The sequence below is a fragment of the Myxine glutinosa genome, chromosome 3, assembly GCF_964187855.1.
Source record: "Myxine glutinosa chromosome 3, kmMyxGlut1.1, whole genome shotgun sequence".
NCBI classification, from domain to species: domain Eukaryota; kingdom Metazoa; phylum Chordata; class Myxini; order Myxiniformes; family Myxinidae; genus Myxine; species Myxine glutinosa.
The window spans coordinates 220,046,400-220,068,818 of NC_136263.1; the positions used below are offsets into that span (position 1 = coordinate 220,046,400).

Here is a 22,419-nt window from a genome sequence, read left to right on the forward strand (position 1 = left end):
TTACTTGAAATTTTAATTGGATTTATTTATCAGCAAACTGAAATTGAACCAACAACTATTTATTCAACTTCGGCCAAAGTCAACAACAATTTCAAAAATCCTCAATTTTCATCCGATTTACTTGAAATTTGAATTGGATTTATTTATCAGCAAACTGAAATTGAACCAACAACTATTTATTCAACTTACATTGCCCCCATGCCAAATAATTAAATATCCTACAGCGCGGCATTGCCACGGCGCGTCATAGAGGCTGCATTTGGAGGGAGAGGTGTACGCTAATTGATTGATTAATTGTATAATTAAACTCAATAAAGATTATCACAAAATATTTTCTTACTCAATTGGCTAATAGCATAAGTAAACCACAAGTGCTTCATCCGAAGATGTATCTTTTAGGAATTTAATTAAATAAGTCATTTGAAACAACGTACAGCACTGCGAGCCCAGGGAGCAGCGGAAAACACAAAAAACAAAAGCACTGGCTCTGCTTCCTGGAAGCTTCCTGCAAAACGTTTTGCTTCTCGCAAAAACGTCCGCCAATGGGAACTAGAGGGAGGGGAGGGAGAAGGAGCGGGAGCAAGAGACAGGTAGCCGAAATGGAAATGAGGGACAATGAGGGGAAAATGTTCGATTTTTTTTTTCTGGGGCGTCGGTATGCAATTTTCATCCAATCGCCATCTTTCACAATAATTCTGGACCGGCATCAGATGGCGTTGTCTGTCATTAATTTATATGTTAATCGAACGAGTTTTAGGTGTTATAAGAAATGGCGGGAATTATTTTTTCCTCTCCTCCGCCAAGCGAGTCACCTACCATTTGGGCAGGCAACTCAAAAGTACGTTTGTAAGTGCAAACGAGTGTACCGGCCTTACACGACTTGGAAGCAGATCGTCCCATGGTGCACTCATGGCACGATCTTGCTCTTAGTACATGGTAAGGCTTCTAATAACCAGCGTCGAACTGGCGCATTTATTTACACAGCGCAAAAATACGTTACACTCCTCGGATAATCGTTACGTTACCTATATCGCGGTATCGGTGCATAGGGAAGCCCAACACCACCTCCTCCAGCATGTATATACAAAAACTAAACACAGGTTCGTATATCATAATGGACAATCCACAAGAAGCCATGCTTACCTTGGCGATGTCCACTCGATCCACGTACGGTAGCCACCAAGTTGTCATGGAAGTGTGTTGGGACTCAAGACTCCAATGACCGGAAACAGGTTTACAAAAGATCAAGACTTTATTAACTTCTAGTTCACTTGTTTCAAATACTAATAACTACCGTTAACTCAATGTACCAGATAACTCTATCCGCATGGTCCTTCTGGTTCGGCCGATGTTTCTGTGCAGCCCCGTACTCGTTCCTTCCATCAGAGACTCTCCCGGCAAGTGCTCCCGACTCAAAGTGTGTTCTCGTTTATATGAGCACACTCGAGTTAATCCTCCATGCACTAAATGTTAATCCTCCGCGCGCTGAAGCTCCCTGGTCATCCACAATCGCCTCATCGGAGCCGGTTCGCTCCCCCCCTGCTGGAAGTCCCATTTGCCTCACAATAGGAGGGTGCTCTAGCCCGGGGCTGTGACCAGGTGAACAAGAGATTACCACGTTCGTGCACATTCCTGACATTCATTTACGAAATCGTCTACCTGCTTCGTTTTCCATTTCCAACGATCAATGAGTTACATTTCCACACCCCCCAGGATCTGAATTTGGTCCGGATGGGGGGGGGGGGGGGGAGGGTCAGGAGGTTGGTACCAGCAGAGCGGAGGTTGCGGGTGGGAGTGTGTCTGGAGAGGAGGTCAGCCAGGTAGGGTGGGGCCAGGTTATGGAGGGCTTTGTAGGTCAAGAGGAGGATTTTGTACTGGATTCTCTGGGAGATGGGGAGCCAGTGAAGCTTGTAAAGGACGGGGGTGATGTGGTCACGGGTCCGGGATTGGGTGAGTAGACGGGCAGCGGATTTTTTTTTTTTTGTATACAAGATCGAGGCTCGTGAAAGAGCGAACATTAATCACACAGAAAGACAAACAGACACATAAAACAAATAACATCGGGAGCGGTAGACAAGATGGGGAGAGAGGGGGAAGGACACAAACACAACATTTGAGAGCAGGGACCGAGAGACATGGAGACATCGAGAGAACTGTGGGAGGGAGAGGGCTTTGGGGGGAGGCATAGGAAGGGTGGGGGTGGGAGAGGTATAAAACATATGGACACTGCCAGGACTTCCAGGAAAGAAGTTGGAATTTCAAACAAGGTGGATCTGGGGTGAATTAGTGGGGGTAGAAAAGATCAAGGTTTTGGATGGAGGAAGATAAGAGATGGTGGTGAACAGCTGTTTTAAAGACCTGGAGGGAGGAGTGTGATTGAAGTGAGTGTGGGAGTTTGTTCCAGAGGTGGGAGAAAAGAGGAATGAAAGAGTGAAGGTGAGCAGAGAGCCGAGATTTCGGCAGTTTAACCATCAGAGGGTGGCTGGCAGATCTTGTGCGACCTGTAGGAATATTTGGGGGACAGAGCACAGAGAGAGCTGGGGGAGCAAGGCCGAAGAGGCGTCGGTAGAAGACAGAAAGACCACCTACCTGCCTGCGGTGAGTGAGTGAAAGGCCCTCAGAGATAGCTTCATCGCGGGAGATTCCAATGATTCTGAATGTATTGGAGTTTATTGGTGATTATTGAGGGTGAACCAAAGAGGAGGCTGTTGCAGTCGTCCAGACGGGAGGTAATGAAGGCGTGGATGAGGGTTGCTGCAGCCGTGGAGGAGAGGGATGGACGGAGACGGGCGATGTTTTTCAGGTGAAAGAAGGCTGTCTTTGTGATCTGTTTAGTGTATTTGTCGAAGGAGAGGGTTTGGTCAAAGATGATGCCAAGATTCCAGATGTGAGGGGAGGTGGATACTGGGATTCCGTCGATGTTGAGGGCAAAGTTATGGGTGGATTTTATGAGCGTTTTTGGCCAATGATGATTATTTCAGATTTATCATAGTTAGGTTTGAGGAAGTTGATTTGAAGCCAGGATTTTATTTCAGTGATGCAGTTTGTCAGGATAGAGTGGGTGGCAGTGGAGATGGACTTGGTGGAGATGAAAAGCTGGATGTCATCGGCGAAGCAGTGGAATTGGAGACCATGACGGCGGATTAAGTGACCGAGGGGGGACCGATAAAGGATGAAGAGGAGGGGGCCAATAACTGAACCTTGGGGGACACCTTGGGGGAGGGGAGCAGTGGGGGATTTGCAGTTATTGATGGAGATGAACTGGCGTCTGTCGGAGAGGTATGATTTAATCCAAGAGAGGGCAGTGCCGGTAATGTTAAAGGTGGTTTGAAGTCGGGTGAGGAGGATGGTGTGATCGATGGTGTCAAAGGCGGCGCTGAGGTCGAGGAGGATGAGAATGTTGAGGTTGCCAGGGTCAGAGGAGAGGAGAAGGTCGTTGGTGATTTTGAGGAGAGCAGTTTCAGTACTGTGGTTGGAGCGGAATCCGGATTGGAATGTTTCATACAGGTTATTGGCAGAGAGGTGATGTTTGAGTTGAGTGGCTACAGCGCGTTCCAAAACTTTTGACAGAAAGGGTAGGTTGGAGATGGGTCTGAAGTTATTTCGGGTGTCAGGGTTTAGTCCAGGTTTTTTCAGAATGGGGGTAACAGCAGCAATTTTGAGGGACGGTGGGACGATGCCTGTAGACAGGGAGGAGTTTATTGTTGCAATGATAAGTGGAGAGAGAGCAGGAAGGGAGGCCTTGACAAAGCTGGAGGGGATGGGGTCAAGAGTGCAGGTGGCAGTTTTCATTCCTATGAGGAGTTCAGAGAGGTCAGTAGGGGAGACTGGGGAGAATTGAGACAGGGGATGGCAGGATAAGGGGCGGCAGGTGGGTTGAGGGGGAGCGGATGCGGCGGTGGTCAAGCTGTTGTAGATGTTTTCAATTTTGCGTTGGAAGAATGAAAGGAAGGAGATGCAGTTGTCTACTGTGAATGACTGGGTGGTGGTGTTCAGGGGGCTGAGGAGTTTGTTTATTGTAGAGAAGAGTGCTTTTGGGTTTCCGGAGCCAGAGTGGATAATTTGAGAGTAGTAGGCGGAGCGGGTGCGGGAGAGGGCATCTTTATAGTGTTGTAGGTGGTCCTTGTAGGCCTGGGAGTGAACTGTGAGACCTGTTTTATTACGGAGTCTTTCAAGTTGGTGAGCACGAGTTTTCATCAGGCGGAGTTCAGGGGTAAACCAGGGAGCAGAATGGGTGAAAGAAACTGTTTTGGTTTTCATCGGCGCAAGCTGGTCAAGGCAGGAGGAGAGAGTGTGGTTGTAGTCGTCAGTGAGGTCAGAAGGGTAGTGGAGGTCAACGAAGGGAGAAGTGGACATTTTTTCAGAGAGGGTGGATGAGAATGAGGTAGGTGAAAGAGCGTTTAGCTTACGGAAGTTGATAGTGCGATAATGCCTTGGTGCTGGGGGTGGGGATGTTGATGGTCAGAGTGATGGCTAGGTGGTCAGAGAGGGTGAGGTCGGAGCCAGAGAGATGGTGCAAAATTAGTCCAGTAGAGCAGACAAGGTCCAAAATGTGACCACGGTTATGGGTAGGAAAGTTGACATGTTGAGTGAGGTTAAAGCAGGTGAGTAAATCAGTGAAGTCAGTGGTTATCGTGGAGTCAGTAGAGTCCATGTGGATATTGAAATCACCAAGGAGGAGGATTGAGGGGGAGAGGGAACATAGCTGGGTCAGAAAGTAGGAGAAGTCAGACAGGAATGATGGGTGTGGTTTGGGAGGGCGGTAGACAACAGCCATGACTGACTGTGTGTGACCAGAGAGTTTAAAAGCCAGGTGTTCAAATGATGGAGCAGATGCGATGGAGGTGAGGCTGGTCCTGACGTCTTGTCGGTGAATAACGGCAATTCCACCACCTCGGCCCTCCGAGCATGGTTTATTGATGTAAGAATATCCATTGGGTGTGGTGAGGTTGAGTGCGAAGTAGTCCAGAGGTTGTTGCCAGGTCTCAGTGAGACAGAGAAAGTCCAGTTTATTTTCCAGGATGTAGTCGTTCAGGATGAGGCATGTGTTGTTGAGGGACCGGCTTGATGTTGTTTTGTATGGCGGGTATGAATTCAGGTGATTTGGCCAGGGTTCGCAGACAGGAGGTGCGATTGTGTGCGTTGTTGTGACCAGGTGCGCTGGGACGATGAGTGGGAGTGCGCTGAGCCGACCAGAGGACGGGGATGGAGTGACCTGATTGTAAATAAACAAACTTATTACCGGAGCCACGGTGAATGTACCTGGGTCGACGCAGGAGTCCATTGGATTTGATTGCAGAGAGGCATGATGGGGTGGAGCGGGTATTAAGCAGGAGAAGCCTTGCGGCGGAGTACCGCAGAGCCATGCCAGCAGGAGCGAAGAGACGAGTACAAGGCCAAAGTCCAGGAGTGAAACAATGGCCACAACCCACGGAAGCGGGCCCGAGGAAACAGCGAAGGAGCCGGGCGGGTGAATCAGAGCCGGGACCGAGCAGAGGGCAGACAGGAGCGAAAAGACGAGCACGAGGCCAAGGTTGAGGAGGCAAAGCGGCAAATGCAGCGGCAAACGACCGCCGCCGCTAATCAAGATCACGGCGGCAAACCGCCACCACCACCGCTGCAAACAATGGGCACAACCCACGGGAGCGGGCCCGAGGAAACAGCGAAGGAGCCGAGCAGGTGAAGCTAGAAGCAGAGCCGGGACCATGCAGAGGGCAGACAGGAGCGAAGAGACGAGCACGAGGCCAAGGTTGAGGAGGCAAAGCGGCAAATGCAGCGGCAAACGACCGCCGCCAATAATCAAGATCACGGCGGCAAACCGCCATCACCACCGCTGCAAACAATGGGCACAACCCACGGGAGCAGGCCCGAGGAATACATGCATGGAAGTTGCTGAAGTGGCGTGTAGGACAGTAACGCCAGCATGGATGACATCACAGTCATTACAATCATGAACAGCCCGCACCAACATCTCAGCCAGCACCAACCCGCATTCGGCTTAATATACTTTCTTCAAAGATCAAGGAACTCAAGACATCTCCCCATTTCCCTCCCCAATTTCACAAACTGCTGCCTCGGAGAGAAGTTGTAAGGACTGGACAGGCAGGGAGCTCATGGGGAAAGAATGTTTTGCAAGGTCAAACTCGAATTCTATCAACAGTTATTTCTCTGAGCCAGACGATTTGACGCTAGTGAGCCGAAATGGGTGAAATGAAACGCTGCCGTCACCATCTGCCTAGGGATTTATAATAAAATCCCTCACAAAATTCCCCCTTTAATAACCATCTTACCTTTAATAAACATGTAAAAGATGAGATTTGTTGTCACTCTTGTTTCACTAGGGATTTCATAGAAGTATTGGTCAATTATCCTCGATCCACCTTGAACCTCACAAAGTGAGTGATGAACCCCTCATTCATCAAGGGAACTCACTCGTGCAATGGGGTGGAGCCAAACCCCTTCTTTATGAAGCGGGGTCAGTGGATCGAAGGCGATAGACAAACATCTATATGGTCCCCTTCCCTTTAAAAGTTTTGTAGACCTAGAAAAGGGAGAGAGATATATAGAAATGATTATTCCATAGCATATGTAATTTATGATATATATGTAATATATTTTAATATATATATATATATATGTAATATATTTCCATAACATAGCCTGGTGTTGGCTTATTGGTTAGGGTGTAGGCTTGGGATCCTAGGATGCTGAGTTTGAATCCCGGTTGATCGCTGAATTAATGCCAGGAGGGTTGACTCAGCCTGTCATCCTTCTGACATTGGCAAATTTGAGTACCAGCTTTCTGGGATGAATGATCCTGGTGTGTACCCCGATTTAGAATAGATACACTGTATCCCTGTGCATTGTAAGAGGCGACTAAGGGTTGGTGTCAGGAAGGGCATCTGTCCATAAAAGCATTCCCTCGAAAAGGGAACCATGATTGTCATGGGGCCCACAAGGCTAACCCCCGCTCTAGTGGAGAAAAATGGCCCATTCATTCATTCATTCATATGTCATTTATGAATGATTAAAATGTAAGTATTGGCCTCCATTATATAATTTTGAGGCTATGTAAAAAGATTGCAAAGCAACTGGAGGCAAAGTCATTTGAAAAGCATGTGGGCAGAACAGTCTCCCATACACAAAAGCAACAAGAAAGAGCAATCAGAGATTGCAAACCCTCGCCAGGATGTGTTTTCAGTGGTTTTTAAGGCTTTTGTATTAAAAACAAATATGTCGGCCGAACCACGTGATCGATGACGTCATTAAAAAAAAATCTCCACCAATTTATCCCTAGATGATGCTCAATAAATTTCATCTTGATCGGATGACGTTTTGTACTTGTTGAATTATGATGTCATAATGGAGGCACCTATGACATCATCATTAACATATTTTATTCGCAATGGAGAGTTCTTTACAATGAGCCACGTCTCAATTTTTTTCTATGCAGCGCTTTCGGAGATATAGAGGTGCAAAGTTTTTTTGGTTTTTCCAAGATGGCTCCTGTACTACGTGACCTAAGACGTCATAATTATCATTAAAAAATTATACAGGTGGCGTTGCACCTAGGGTCGAAATTTCCTGTCAATCGGACCAACGGCTTAGTGCCTTCTCCCATCCTGACCCATGCAATGTCATTTGGCTATCCGCATCCCATGAGGCCCTCTTTTGTCTAATCTGTCCGGCCTTCATTACATACCCGTCTTCCTTGAAGTGTATTTGAGGGACTACGTATGCTAAATAGCAAGTCCCTACCCAACCACGTGGCAGGTAGGGGTGGGCCTTATTCCCACACATGAACATTGTCCCACGGGATCCAACCCTAGAGCTTGTTATGCAATGTCCATCCCCCTTCAATTTCATACTCACTTTTGCAATTGGTCCATCATTCAGTAATATGATTGCCTCCCAACCGCGATTTACCCTACTCAGGGTCCTCTGGTATGTTGAGTTTCCCCAATGTGGCGTGAATAATTTTTATATCCCAGGCTTTCTAGACAAACGGGTGTTTCCTCTTGTCACACCAGCTACCTGCCTCGATACCTGCCAATAGATGTTCCACTCATGTTCGTGCTCCTCTACCTGGTCGTGTTCCTCCTGCACCATATTGTCTTCTTCCTGCGATCAGAATATCATACAATGTGTGGCGTGCACCCACAACGGCTTACCTTCACACTTGACTACGGTATGCGATACAAGAAGTACTTGATGCAGTCCCGTCCATCTGGGCTGCAGCGCTGCCTTCACCTGCTCAAACACTCCCGTGCAATGTCGTTTCGTTCCTCCAACTCAAATCTGAAGCACATTTCTCACATCCACTTGCATTACTGCATCATCATATTTGAATATCTCAATAATCATTTTTAAGTGCAAAAATATTACACATTGGTACTCTCCAGGTTCCCGCGCATGCGTACACTCGTCTCCACTATTTAGGTTCGTAGCGGATGATTATGCACTCACCACTTCTGAATTGCCTTCTGGGAACTCTCGCATTGGATGCCAACACAGTGACACCACCGACTCAGTCACGCACACACACACACACACCACACACGCACAAAGTGAATGACCTTGAACACCATCACGTCACGACACGATCATGTACTTGCGGTATTTATCATACATACAACGCTCATCTGAAAACGTCAAATACTCTCTCGCCAGAGCGCACCTCCCCCGGCTCCCCATCTATCTGTGTTCCGCGTCAAGCAGGTGAACCACAGTTTCATCAGGGCACCATCAAAACATCATAAAATAGTTCATCATCATAAAACCTTTCCACTATCAACTCTATTACTGGCCCAGAGACTACAAAGCAAATGCCACACTACCAGCACAGGCACTCACTTGCCTGCCATTTTCAAAAAGTGCAAGACTGCCATGCTTCTACAGTCCCACGAAGCACCAATCAGCTTCTCGACCACAACCCATCAAATATTCAAGACCCCAGATTCCATCAAACAATATTTGACCATCGAAACTCTACAATCACAGACCCCAAATGGCGTCACCTTCCAAATCTCAGCATTATGTAGGCTCGACGAACCAGCCGAAAATGTCTTAAACCGAAATCCACATCACGTTGGATTTCACCAAATTGCCCATATTGTACAATTTTAAACCCCCTAGCACGCCCACCCCCTAGCACGACCATAAATAAATTATATATTTAACGACACCATGATCATATTAACGATCATCCTGCTCGACCTTAATTTATGACCATAAATCCATGCGTCAAACATGCAAGACAATTCAAATCGCAATCGACCTGCTCCCATCATCGAACCAACTCATCGAATATCTATCCCCAATGTTCTGAGACATCATTTTCGGCCCTGTCTCCCAATCTTTCAACTTACTCTGACCATCTTTAAATAAAATCCACTCTTTGGTCAAAACAAACAGATACAGAAACCTGCATTGCTCCATAAATCCCAAAAACTGACCCGAGGACACGATCTCCTCAAGCTACCAGGTAAATTTTCCCCAAATATACCAACATGAAGTTTAAACCCAATTAAACAATCACAGAACAATTTCCTCATTGTAGACCCAGACTAATAGCTTTAGCCTGGAGGTTGTAGACATTCACTTCACGAATCCACATCAATTCACCACAACCACAACAGGTGGCTCATCCACCTCACACATATACCCTACAGGTGATGCCCAGACATGGATCATCCTGCAGATGACAATTATGGCCGAACAACACAGCCCCCGCATCTCAGCAAACCCAAGCCACCAGACAACTCAAAGTACACTCCTCATGAGTGCTGCCTTCCGGGCAGCTCGTCAGACGGTATGCCCCCAGAACCATAATCACTTTCATCACACATAACTCCATTTATTTATTTATCACAAGACCATATGCGTTCTGGTCAAGTCTGGTCACAACTTTTTGAGATGTCCTGCTCACAGACAAGCAGACAAACAGACAGACAGGGGTCTAGCTTGGGTTCGAATCCTGACCCCATTATAAACTGTCATCCCGATGTTTCACAGGCAAGGTGATTCAACAACGTGTGATCCACCCCTCAGATAGACTGGGCATCCTGTCTGCCCACATTCTCCCCGCCGGTGTCCATCAAATATCTCACGGTGTCTCTCGCAAAGAGTAGGTGAGCTATCGCTGGCACCCTTGGTACAAATTGTAAATTCTGTCCTAACTCGCAGGGGCACTGCTCAGCTCAACTCAGAAACACACGCAGGCCACGAGCCGGCTCCGTGGAGCCGAATCGACGTTCTCGTCACTGACCCCCATGCATGCCACAACACACAGCTCCGGTGCCTGGATCTGAACAGTCTCGGAGACGATCAACATCTCACATCATGAAACTCCGCAACACATGTCTTGCTCCATATATGAGAGGAAAACAAGTCTTAAATACAATCCTAATAATTGGACGAACAACCACTTGGTTGTGCAGAATATGGCAATGCAATATTTGTTTGTTAGCTTTCTTTTCTCCAAACACGAACTCCTCAGACACAAACACGAAATAGTCAGGTTCACTATGTAATTTCTTTGGAATTTTTGGGGGATTTGGAAAACTATATATTTTTGGAAACTATATTGTATAGTCAGTCAGAAAACCAATGTTGCTATTTGCACAGACTCCTGTATGGCGGCCATCTTGGATTTTCAAATTGCCGCCGTAGAACTAATTTTTCTCAATATCTCAGCTTCTAAATAACATAGAGCTTTGATTCTAACGGCTAAACATACATTTTCAAGGGCCCCGAATCCAATGGTAACAAGTTCGATAAGCTAGACATGACCATAGAGCTCCTATGTGGCGGCCATCTTGGATTTTTCAAACTGGCTGCCGTAAAATTGATGTTTCTCAATATCTCAGCTTCTAAACAACATAAAGCTTTGATTCTAACGGCTAAACATACATTTTCAAGGGCCCCGAATCCAACGGTAACAAGTTCGATAAGCTAGACATGACCATAGAACTCCTATGTGGCGGCCATCTTGGATTTTTCGAACTGGCCGCCGTAAACCTGAATGTTGCGGATTCGCTGCTTGGTTTGTACTTCACCTGTCTGTTGAATTTGAATCCATACATGATGTTCTGACTCACAGTGAGTGTTTATCTGTCAACAACACTGGTCCTCTTCTCAGTTTCCAGCTTGTCGACAGGCCCTACCATTACCCAGCGGATCATGGTGTATAGTTCAGCCGGAACATCGTTGATATCACTGGACACCTGTATGGTATTTGCTTCCTGGTCCTTCTTAATGAATTCTGCGATGCTCTTCCGTATCACTTGTGCTGCTTTGTAGATTGTCTTCATGTTGTTCTCGTCATCGCCATCACTTGTGATTGCAGAATGAACCATGCTTTCCTCACATGCATCTGGACAGTAGAGGATGGCCGATTTTCTTCGGTCTTTTTGGAGAACAGATGTCACGCTTGGCAACTCAGTGACGATTCTTTCTTTCAGCCACTTTCTATTGAATGTAGGTACATGCTTTTCCAAGTGTTCTGCGCCAATCATATTGACATAAGTGGTTTCAATGTCATCCATGGAGAGATAAGCTTGGTTTTGTGTTTTGACATCTATCAGGTTGATCATCTCAATCAGACTTGCCCGTTGCAGCAATAGTTCTTTGTCTGCGCTGCTTCTGTTTGCGCTAGGTCTGTCTCGTACTACATGGAACACATGTCTTCTCCAACAAGATTTGTGGTACCGAAGGTCAATTGCGTGTGCATCACCTGGTGAGATACATGTGTTGAATCGTGTTTTCAATAATGCATCTTGGGACTTCTCTACAGCCTCTCCAAGCTCTTGACCAGCATTTTCAGTCCTAACCTGGTAGAGTAGTTGGCCATCATCTTTTTGGCAGAAGAAACACTGCTCTTTATCCAGTGGCACTGTACACGAGCGTGTGAACGGGGATGTTGCATCAGATGTTGATGAGCCTGGCTCGTCCATTTCTGTGCTTCCTCTCTTCTGTCCGCGTTTTTTTGCAGTATAGTGTCCAGTTGTTACTGCATGCGCATGGCGGTCTCTGGCACGTTGTATCTCGCTCTTGTTAGTTGCACTGGAGTAACAAGTGCGATGCCAAACTGCCTTCTCTGTAGAGAGTGTTTCTTTTGTGCTGTTTTGGAGTCGTTTATGGACTTGAACGTAGATGCCATCATGCAAACTGGCCCTTTCTTCTATTGTCTTCAATAAATGTTGGTAGGAATCTATTCTGGGGTTTAACACCAAGGATTCTTTCTTGACATCATCAGCCTTGCATAAAATGCACTGCTTACAGTTCGTGGACTCCTGGGCTTGCCCCGCCCCTTCACCATCTTGTTGCATCTCACTCATAATGTGACATGTAGAACCTGCAAAGACAGCAAAGCAAAGGGAACCGTCACCGATATATACAACCACCACCACAGACATATTGATGTATAAAGGCTACAAATACACTACCACCATCACCACAATATCAGGTATATTGCTCAGTATATAAATAATACAAAAACACACGCTGTAAACTAATTATTTTCCTCAGCTGTACCCTGGGGATCAAACTTATTACTTTAGTAGCTTGTCCACCCGTAAACAGATTTTAAGTTCTCATGAACATTAGGAGTATCTGTGTGTTATTTGGCAGTATGCCACAAAGGCCCACAAAGGGCAAAACACTCGCAGTAGAATAGTATTTCTCATTACAGTCAACACAGATCCCTGGTGTTGGGCTAGCAGCTAGGGTGCCGGCTTAGGATCCTAGGATCCTGGCTTCGAATCCCGGTCGATCGCTGCAATTAACGCCAGGGGGGTTGACTCAGCCTGTCATCCTTCCGAGGTCGGCAAATTGAGTACCAGTTCACTGGTAATTCCCTGTTTGTCGTTAAAGGCGGCAAAAAGGGTTGGCGGCAGGAAGGGCATCCGGCCGTAAAACATTGCTTCAAAAAGGGGACCAAAAAACAACAACAACCACGGTTCCCGAAAAAGGCCAACCCCCGCTTGCGGGGAAAAATGGCCTCTAAAGGTGGTTTATTACAGTCAACACAGTCAGGTTCAGCATGTCCAGATTTTAGATTTCGTTGGATTGTTTTTGGGATTTAGAAAAATCAAAGCTCCGTCTTATTTAGAAGACGAGATCCTGAGAAACATCAATTTTACGGCGGCCAGTTTGAAAAATCCAAGATGGCCGCCACATAGGAGCTCTATGGTCATGTCTAGCTTATCGAACTTGTTACCGTTGGATTCAGGGCCCTTGAAAATGTATGTTTAGCCGTTAGAATCAAAGCTCTATGTTATTTAGAAGCTGAGATATTGAGAAAAATTAGTTCTACGGCGGCAATTTTGAAAATCCAAGATGGCCGCCATACAGGAGTCTGTGCAAATAGCAACATTGGTTTTCTGACTGACTATACAATATAGTTTCCAAAAATATATAGTTTTCCAAATCCCCCAAAAATTCCAACGAAACTTTAAATCTGGACATACTGAACCTGACTAAAACACGAATTTCGAAACCGACCCTCAAATTGAACACGACCCTCAAATGAATTGAATATGACCCTCAAATTGAACACGACCCTCAAATGAATTGAATATGACCCTCAAATTGAACACGACCCTCAAATGAATTGAACATGACCCTCAAATACGAATTCAAACATTTTCGATGTGGAGTCTCCAACCCACGTGATCCCTCCAGCCAATAATTTCCACTCCTTCCCAAACATCTTGGTTAATTTGCATCTCTGCACCTCACGTGAGCATTCATTAACTTGTTAAGAGTACAACATCAAACTCTGTTATCTAACACTACTAATATTGGCTGTGCCATGACGTATCAGCTGTGTCCCAAACACCTCCCAACGATGCGCTTTGACATCTCTACATCGCGACATCTTTAATGTGCACAGTCAGATGCCAGGGGCGGATCCAGGAATTTTTTGATAGGGGGGGGGGGGGGGGTGCATGAAACCATAGTGCTGGGGGGGGGGGGATAAAAGGGGGATCTGGGTGTCCTCCCCCAGGAAATTTAAAAAAATGTATCGTCAGAAACGGCATTTCGTGCGTTCTTGGAAGTTTCTGCAGTTCCTTGTGTTCTTCCCTGGTCCAACAGTTCAGCAGATTCGCACCGCCTGGTGTGCACCCCCACCCCCCCCCCTGGATCCGCCCCTGGATGCTGTGTTGAGCCACGGGCCCAGCGCCAGACAAGAGGGCCCGCGCTGTTTCTCGACGGTCCGCACGCGAGGCTGATCATCAGCAGCATTGGATCATCCGGCTCACGGGTCTAGCACCCCGCGATGATCCGACGCTCGACGGCACCGTCCGTCTGTACAAACGACTCTCCCAGTCTCGCCCCTCACGTCCCTCTATACACTCCGCCGTCCCCTGCATTCATCAGAGTACTGGCAGCGGCCTAGTTCTCCGACTTGCTGATCGCAAATCAAAGCCGATCTCAACTTTATTTGACAAGTCCAGCCAGCGATCGCTGCGTACAATGTGCGTGAGATTAATTCAAAACATAACTCGATGCCAGAGTCAGGACAAGTGATCGCTCCGCTTCTGGTCCGAATACACAGCATTAAATGCGCATTCCTTTCTCTCGTGATTCCCTGCTGGCTCATGGCTCGTTGCCAAGAGAACCAAACTGCCCATGAGATTGCATGCTGATCCGTGCGAGGGAGAAAGGTGGGGACAAAAACACCTTTGAACACGATGGCCGCTCGCTCCGCACGTGACCACGACTCGCTTCGCTTCCATCCCGCACTGCCAATGGAGTCATTCAATCCCAAAAATGCGGCCAAACTTAACCAAACATACGGCCAACCTCAATGTGACAAAAACCTCTTCTTCTTCTTCAAATAAAAACAACACCCATTTAATTACATTTTGACTGCTGAGACCCCTCAGACCTTTCCCGATCCTTCATATCCCGAAGATACTGTATTCGTGAATCCATACATTAAGCTCGCATTCCTTAGAGAACTAGCTGGGTTCGGCTAACTTGGATAGCAAGACACTTAACTTTACACTAATCATGCGAATGCATGAATCAATGTGTCGTACCTGATTCCCAGACGTGAAGGTCCTCTCATGCTTCGTGGGGACTTCATGTGGGACCTCCTCTGTGTAGCACGTGACTACTCACCCATTCCCGTCTCTCAGGAACATCACGCATCAGTCACCTAAATATCTCACTCAAAACTTTGGACACAGATCATAAAGTTTTCATTGCTACACCATGGTTTAGCTGTGATTTTCACATGTACCCCTAATGACCACGATGACATTTTGGTCCCATCCTCATTTTTGGACATTTTTAGTCCCAAGGCCCGATCCGACTTCATCTCCTGTCATAAAGGGGGTGAATGACCTATTGTGCTGCCGGCAGCGTATTTTCACATTTCTCTTATGGTATCCTGCGCATTTTGAAGGCTCCCTCTCAAACTAGCCTTATACCGATCGACCCTCTCGGCGGAGACTTTTTCCTCCTTTCACCAGATGTTCCTTGTCCATTACCCATCTTGCGGATATTGTTCCCTTACTCTGCACCCGTTAGCTTAAAGGAGGCGCCGCTTATCCAGATTCCGCCACTGACGGATGCACGGCAATACCCTTGCTGTCGTTCAGGTCCTCAAGGCAGAGTGTAGCGAGCATCCGAGTGTACAGGTACCACCTGTCCCATGAAGAGACACTCGCAACGCATCCAACTGTGACACTCCTGCCGGACCTCCACGCGTGCGAGTGTCCAGACTTTCTCTCAAGGCTGCCTCTTTGAAACACTCACAGCGTGTATGAGTGTCCAGGTTATTCAAGCCCCCTGGAAACACTCACAAGTGCTCGGGCCCAAGGCACTTGTACCCACCCTTATCCTTAACAAATCTCTGCACCTTGTCCATTCCGTTTACCTTTCATTCGAAAATCCGCGCCGGAGATAACGCCGAGACAGAATCCTTCACTCAGATGGATGCAAGTGACAGTTTTACAGAGAAAATGCTCACCTTGTAGTGGGCGCCCACACACCTTGCCGCCGCCTGGCAACGACACCGTCTCTCCCTCCTCCGGGCAGATCGCACCCTCGTCGCCAGGTTTGTCGTGGGTTTTAAACCCTTCTCCCAGGAATAAGCACCTTGTCTCAACTCCGACAGTGTACAGGGAGATTTATTAATAGATAAGGATAACATGCATGGGAGGCATGGTGCTTAGGCTAGTAACACCATCTGGGATAACATGCATGGGAGGCATGACGCTTAGGCTAGTAACACCATGTGGGATAACATCATGGTTCTCACACAGCCAGCACCAACATCTCAGTCAGCTTCAACCCGTAATCGGTTTAATACAATTTTCTCAAAGATCAAAGGAAATCAAAACATCTCCCCAGTTTATCCCTCCCCAATTTCACAGACTGCCGCCTCGGAGAGAAGTTGTAAAGAGTGGACAGGCAGGAACCTCATGGGGAAAGAATGTTTTGCAAGGTCAAACAGGGATTTTGTCAACAGTTTTTCTCCGAGCCAGACAATTTGACGGTAGTGAAGCAAAATGGGTCACAGTGTGATGCTGCCGTCATCAAATCAGGAGAGGGATTATATGAAATCCCTCACACATACATATACACAAACATACATACATACATACAAACATACATACATACAAACATACACACATACATACATACAAACATACACACATACATACATACAAACATACATACATACATACTGTCTTGTAAGCCTGGTGTTGGCTTAGCGGTTAGGGTGCCGGCTTGGGATCCGAGGATCCTGGGTTCAAATCCCGGTCGATCGCTGAATTAACACCAGGGGGGTTGACTCAGCCTGTCGTCCTTCCGAGGTCGGCAAATTGAGCAGCAGTTCACTGCTTGTCCATTACCTGTGTGTGTCGCAAGAGGTGACTAACAGGGTTGGCGGCAGGAAGGGCATCCGGCCATAAAACATTGCTTCAAAAAGGGGACCACAGTGCCCGAAAAAGGCAACACCTGCTCTGTGGGGGGAAATGGCCTCTAAATGTGGTTCTTCTTCTATACATATTGTCGTGTGACTACCCTGTGTGGTGAACACCGCATGGTGACACGGAAGACCAAACAAACTTTAACTCCAAGGCGTTCAATTCAATATGACGGCATGCGAGGGAAAAGGGGGGTGACGAACTTACCTGGCAGGCCTCTACTTGACATCTTCACACCTAGATAAATTAACTCAAACAACACGGAATTAAAATGTACAAAAATACCGGATTTATCTATCTATAATTCCAGTAATCTCTGTGTGTATGTTTGTATGTTTGTATGTTTGTATGTTTGTATGTTTGTATGTTTGTATGTTTGTCTGTGACCGCTGTTTCTCGACAACCACGGGTCCGATATACTTTAAACTTGCCAGGTATATTGCTGGGGACCTGAGGATGTGCCTTTTCAAGGTTTCATATTAATCGGACAAGTAGTTACCGAGCTATGGCGATTTCTTTACCAAACTCCGCAAGCCGTTCGCTTTGGACCAAACCATTTCATGTAAATAGAGGGGGGGGATTGTCACCGTACTCGCAAGCCGTTCGCTTTGGACCAAACCATTTCATGTAAATAGAGGGGGGGGGGGGGGATTGTCACCGTACTCGCAAGCCGTTCGCTTTGGACCAAACCATTTCATGTAAATAGAGGGGGGGGGGATTGTCACCGTACTCGCAAGCCGTTCGCTTTGGACCAAGCCATTTCATGTAAATAGAGGGGGGGGGGATATAATTTTAGATATATATATAGTACGGGCATGCCCTAGTTAAAGAAAATTCCGTTAACAAATAAAACACGATAAAAGTATCCTCATTGGAGCGCTCCCACACAGGGCTATGCCTCCTCCCTCAACCCCCTCCCCTCTCCTCCCCCGCGCCTCCCGTCAACTGGAGTCCCTTTATACAGAGAGTTACGACAACTGAGAACACGCCGCCATTTTGGGGCCAATTGTGCGGAACCACTGAACCGGCACATGCACAGTGCACTATGAGCTATGCGTGTATAATGCAATGCACCACTGCACAAACAGGGCGGGTTAGGGAGTACGGTGAATGTATTTTTTTTTTTTTTTTTATTGTATCGAGATGTAGGTCTATGAGTATTAGCTCCATTCTGTTCCAGATTGCCTATAATGGGATATTAGTTTGTCTGAAAAAATGAGCGGTTGATGAGAAGTGAGAAAATGGGTGATTTCTGAATCCTCATTATCGCGATGTTGGCAATAATAATTTGGGCTACTCACGATGCCTGGAGAGAATTTGAACATACTATGTGACAAAGTAGTCTTGTAACCTAAAATTATCTTTAACCTCTTCGATTAAGGGGATAGGAAAAGCGGGGGGGGGGGGGGGCATTAAAACACACGTGTGTTTTGTCTGAAAGAAATGAATTTAATGTAAACATTATCAAACTGTAACAAATTTAATGAGTTTTCAGAGCCAATAAACTCATACATACACACAAACATCAACACATTAAAACACACATGCACACACACGGGATAAACACACACACACACACAGGCTCTCGGTCAATGCAGAGTTATATTCCCTAGCAAATCACCACTCTTAGATCGAATTATACTTTTGACCTCAGCGACATTTCGTCAAGAGTAAGGCAACATGTACGCTCCTCTTCTTGCATACCTTTCACTTTTATTTGAAGAAAGTCAAATACCTGTGCCAAGACACCTGGCTCAAAGGGCACATTCTCCATCCTTCTTTGTAGTGTCCTCTCTGTTGGGAGAGGGAAGTTCTGCTCAAGGAGAAGCTTGTAACCTGAAGCACCACATCCAAATCTCAACTGAAGAGCTTTTTTCACAGTACTTGAAGTCCATTTACATCCTCTCATTCCACCTCTTGACAAGCTTTGAAGCTGGTCCTTCCCAAAGATTCTGGAGATTTTTGCTTCCTGTTTTACTTTTGCTTTAACAATTGCTTTGTACTTCTCTCTAGTTTGCCGGAGCTCAGCTTTCAGTCCCTTGATTCGATCCCGCATCTTTGTTTGGCGTTTTGGTGTTCTGCAACTTCCACACGGCGCTGTGGTGTCTTCAGCTTCAGAAGCAGTGTCTTCACCTGCAAGAAAAGAAAAGGGGGGTGGGGAGAACAATCAGGAAGGATAATAGGCTATGATGATTACATGATTACATTAAAAGACGAAATTAGAGATAATAAAAAAGTATTACACCATATACCCTAGTACTCATAGTCTTTGACATATAAACATGAGCTGGCCATCCTAAATATTCTTTGAGTTACAGGACAAAATTCATGACATCACAAATACAGACTTGGCATTTAATATGGAATTTTTTTTTCTTTCTTGACTTGGGTTTACTTTCTGAACTCAGTATATCAATCTGGTGAGTTTCTTTTACCCTTCGGTGATTTCTTTCTTGAAAGAACCATGTCACTGATTGTCTTTCGCAGCAAGAAGTCAATAACAGGATTATATAACAGGTGGCATGACAAAATGTAAGGACAGGTACATTTGATGATTGGCTTTACAATCGGGTAGATAAGGGTTGTTGCGTTCTGTATTAGTTGAAAACAACTGCTGCACATTACAAAAGTTATTGCCGCTTCCTCTGGAGATGGCCCATCAACTCGACAATGCTGTTTGTCATGGAGTGGTGGCTTTACGAAATTCTGGCATGAAACAGCGTGCTATTGCTCGGCAGTATGGCATCTCTCAAGGTCAGGTGTCAAAGATCCTGAAACTAAATGCTCTGAGGGGTGTCCCTACTCCAATACCGAGGCCAGGACGTCCCCGCAGAACCAGAAGGAAGGATGATCACCAGCTGCACCGGTTAGTCCGCAATGGCCGTACAAAGTCAGCTAATCGGCTTAGGGCTGAGTGGCAGCAACTGACAAATGTGCCTGTATCCAGAAGGCTAGTCAACCAACGACTGGTTCAAGCAGGCTATCGTGCCAGGCGTCCCCTGAGAAAGCCACGCCTGACCAGACAACATAGCCAGCGCCGATTAGCAGTGGGCCAGAGAGCACCGTCAATGGCAGCCAGGACACTGGAATCACGTGACCTTCAGTGACGAGTCTAGATTTCTGGTCTATCATCAAGCTGGCCGTGTCCAAGTGTGCAGACAAATGCATGAAGCCCACAACGAAGATTGTATAGTGCCAAGAGTCCAAGCTGGAGGTGGTGGGGTGACCGTTTGGGCTGCTTTTCATGCAGGGGGCAAAACTGACCTGGTTGTTCTGAATGGAAACCTGAACCAGTTCAAGGACAGGGCCATTCTGGAAGAAACATTGCTTCCGTTTGCTCGTGCAGCCTTTCGAGGAAACTTTGTCTTCCAAGATGACAATGCAAGGCCTCATCGTGCTCACATGATCCAACACTTTCTTGCTGACCGTGGTGTAGAGCATATGGAGTGGCCTGCCATGTCCCCGGATATGAATCCGATGGAGAACTTGTGGGCAGAATTACGTGTCAAATCGACCACTTGGACCAGCAGCCGACCTCTGTGCGTGAATTGCAGCAGGCTATTGTCACTGCATGGCAAGCGATTCCTGTCCAAACCTTGGCAAATCTCGTGAACAGCACGCCTCGACGTGTACGTGCTCTCCTGAATGCTCGTGGGGGTTACACGAAGTACTGAAATGTAATTTTACTGTCCGTAATCCCAGTCATAATTTAGCTTTTGCTTTTGTTGAATTTTTTTTTGGCTAATGTGCAAAATAAAGAGATACTTCTGGAAAACGTACAGAAGTTTAACACAGTACTGTCTGTGAATTGAGATCGATATCGGTTTACATCACTTTCAAGGATCAATTTATTTGTTTCGAAATGTCAAATGTGGTTTTTGTTTCTTTTAAAGGTCACATTAACAAAATCTAGAATAATTTCAACATAATTCCAATGAACTTTTGGTTCTAAGTCATCTTGAAAAGTAAGTTCACCCCCACAAAAAAAATATTCCATATTAAATGCCAAGTCTATATGTCCCACTTCTCCCCGGTCTTTCCTATACAAACAGGGTTTGTGCGTTTTAACCTTTTTTTTCCAAAACAAAGGGTTTAAAACAAAATAAAGAAATACATGTATGTTGAAGTCATGAAATCATAAATAAAAGAAAACAAAGGAAATTCTTGTTGCCCTTTTACATAATTTGAATATTTCAACAACAAAAAATAGATTTAAAATGAAAGTAAGGAGAGATTTTCCTTATCTCTCTTTTATTATCATGACGGGGCAAAGTGTTTAAATTTAAATTCATACATGCATTACAAAAAAGTCTTAAACATTAAACAAAATTGTAAAACAAGATACTTACAGGAACTTGACAATCTCTGAAGTCGTGGGTGAGCAGCATAGCCGTGGTCCACAAGGAGAGAGGTCTCGTGCTGCTTGGGTGGACACATTTCTTTTGTCGGCCGGTCACGCTTTTTTGGAGACTTTCGTGACTTTGTGGTCCACAAGGAGAGAGGTCTCGTGCTGCTTGGGTGGACACATTTCTTTTGTCGGCCGGTCACGCTTTTTTGGAGACTTTCGTGACTTTGTGGTCCACAAGGAGAGAGGTCTCGTGCTGCTTGGGTGGACACATTTCTTTTGTCGGCCGGTCACGCTTTTTTGGAGACTTTCGTGACTTTGTGGTCCTTCGATGGCAAAAAATGGTCGGCGCTGCAGAATTATTCAGCTTCATTTTCTGATCAGCACGTCCACATTCAAACCGATGAGGATCAAAATGTGCCTGTTTATCAAGAAAGAAGAAGAAATAGAAATAAACATGTATTCAGGATTGTCCGGGCTGCATCCCATTACAGGTTCATAATTCAATTTGTTAACCCGTTCTCTACGGGAACCGGGTGCTCCCTGTGTTAAAGGAATACAACACGTGGGACTGAACAGGACCTTGACCTGCCTCGCAAAGCTTTGAAGACGAAGCTTCCAGCCCACACGGCTCACTTTATTCTCCCATATTTTACGTCTATTGGGATCTGAAGGGAATCTGTACATCTTGAAACCCTCGTCATGTCTATTTGTGCGTCCAAATGCACAACAACCCGGCATTTTCAGTGAACTAAGGCTTCCGTAGGTAATCGAATCGATTGTACTTGCATAACACGCGAACGCGAGAAGTTAAGCGAACGCTAATTTGACCCCAAAATGGCTCCCTGAGTCACGTGACCGTATTTTCCCGGATCGTCATGTCGTAACTCTCTGTATAAAGGGACTCTACCCCAGAACCCCCCCCCCCCCACCCCTGTTAACCCCTCCAGACCCCCATTTGTAATGCCATGAACAAACCATAGACCCCCATCACTGGAGATGAACGTTGTGGTGAAGCTTCATCGGAATCATGTGTCGTTTAGGAGAAGTTTGTCTGAGTGTTTACACACACCTAGTGACTGACACCGTGCAATGGAAATACCTTACCTGAACAATTTGTTACAGGTG

General features: G+C 46.2%; 1 protein-coding gene across 7 annotated transcripts in view; it reads left to right on the forward strand.

The window, feature by feature from the left end:
- Window positions 1-22,419, forward strand: part of LOC137422850 (uncharacterized) — a 156,600-nt gene that overhangs the window by 11,833 nt on the left and 122,348 nt on the right. The window lies entirely within an intron of this gene.